Below are 2500 nucleotides of genomic sequence, written 5' to 3' on the forward strand. Positions count from 1 at the left end.
TTCTTGTTATCCACAGGCCTACACAAACACACATGCACACACATAACCCAACACACACACACACACACGCATATGTCTATCTATTTATCTACACACACACACGCACATATCAATATGTCTATTAATTTATCTACACACACACACACACACACACACACACACACACACACACACACACACACACACACACACACACATATATATATATATATATATATATATATATATATATATATATATATATACATATATATATATATATATATATATATATATATATATATATTCACACATATATATCTATTTATCTACACACACACACACACACACACACACACACACATATATATATGTCTATCTATTTATTCACACACATTCACACATATATATATCTATTTATCTACACACACACACACACACACACACACACACACACACACACACACACACACATATATATATATATATATATATATATATATATATATATATATATATATATATATATGTCTATCTATTTATTCACACACATATATATATCTATTTATCTACACACACACACACACGCACACACACTTATATATGTATATATATTTATTCACAAACACACACACACACATACACACAAATATATGTCAATCTATTTATCTACACGCACACACATACACACACACACACACACGCACACACACACACACACACACACACACACACACACACACACACACACACACAAACACACACACACACACAAACATACACACTCACATATTCACATGACGATGGAAATCTCCGTGCATGACCAAGGTGTTTCCTTTTTGAAATCAGACAAAGGATATGTTTTCCTGATGAAATGCCTTTGCCTCTCTAACTGACGGTTATTGCCAGCCAGTTCGTTCCAGCCTTTCCTGTGAAAATGATGAATTGGCTCACACGGAATGAATGATGGAAATCGGTAATGTATTTGATTAATGACGCAATTAAAATGATGAACAAATTGAGAATGCAAATTGAGAATTTTTACGTTTGATTTTTTTTTTTCGAAACTAGGAATGGCTAGAAGGTCTTTTTATGGAAAATAATACAATGTAGTAAACATGAAAAGCCAAATACGAATAAGCAACACGATATTACACATTAAGAATAAGCTAAAAACTATTCCAATCTTTATAAACTGAAATTCCGGTAAAAAGAAAAATATATTTAATAATAAGATAAAAAAAAAAGCGCTGAAGATTTTAATTCATGACATAGCAGATTGTAAGGTTCACTGACTTATAAAATAATGAAATATAGCCATAAGATAAGAGAGAATTAGATGTTTAAGAAACAAATAAAAATCAGTCTCTCTGTGAAACTTAATGCATGCACCCCGTCGGCTTCTTCGTTAACAAGACCATTATCTAAAAAAAAAAAAAAAAAAAAAAATCTGCGCTCTAAAAAGTATAGCTATTCCGAGAATAAAAAAAAATCATACGATATAACGTGAGCAAGTACCTGCATCGCCAATATCTGGGAATCGAGAAGAAATATTATACAAACGAGAGTTGTAGAATCTGGCGAAATTGACTCTCCTGCCGGTCGTCTGTACCTTAACCTTTCTTATATCACGATCAGAAAAAATGTACATTGCCATCATTGCACTTGCGGTATTAACCAAAGCGGTTTCTGTGCAAGATCGGAATATTTTGATTGGTTGTGTATGATTAACAAAATTGTTTTTAATTAGAAATTCTGTTATGGATAATTTCGTGTACCGTATTATTACATTCTGAAGTACACTTGGATAGGTTAAGGAGTTATTTCTAGGACTAGCAAGGGTAAATCAGTCTCTCTCTCTCTCTCTCTTTTCTCTCTCTCTCTCTCTCTCTCTCTCTCTCTCTCTCTCTCTCTCTCTCTCTCTCTCTCTCTCTCACTCTCTCTTTTCTCTCTCTCTCTCTCTCTCTCTCTCTCTCTCTCTCTCTCTCTCTCTCTCTCCTCTCTCTTTCTCTCTCTCTCTCTCTCTCTCTCTCTCTCTCTCTCTCTCTCTCTCTCTCTCTCTCTCTCTCCTCTCTCCCCCCCCTTCTCTCTCTCTCTCTCTCTCCCTCTCTCCCCCCCCCCCTCTCTCTCTCTCCCCCTCCCCCCACCCCCCTCTCACCCCCACCCCTCTCTATCTCTCCCCCCCTCTCTCACTCTCTTTACTGCTGATATATTTTCGAAAAGCGATATCCTGATTTTCATGCTCTGGTTATTGGTTCCAGGATACAAAGAAGGTAGAAAATTCCTCCGGTAATAGGGCGTTCAGGATAGGAAAAGGGAGCGAGGGATCCTTCACGATTTTCATCCTGTAGCAATAGCGGGCGCACGCACACTTACTATAGGCGGTGTGAAAATATGGCAAGGATGATTATCTCTCTCTCTCTCTCTCTCTCTCTCTCTCTCTCTCTCTCTCTCTCTCTCTTTCTCTCTATATATATATATATATATGTATATATATATATATATATATATATATATATAT

The sequence above is a fragment of the Penaeus vannamei genome, chromosome 22, assembly GCF_042767895.1.
Source record: "Penaeus vannamei isolate JL-2024 chromosome 22, ASM4276789v1, whole genome shotgun sequence".
Classification (NCBI taxonomy): domain Eukaryota; kingdom Metazoa; phylum Arthropoda; class Malacostraca; order Decapoda; family Penaeidae; genus Penaeus; species Penaeus vannamei.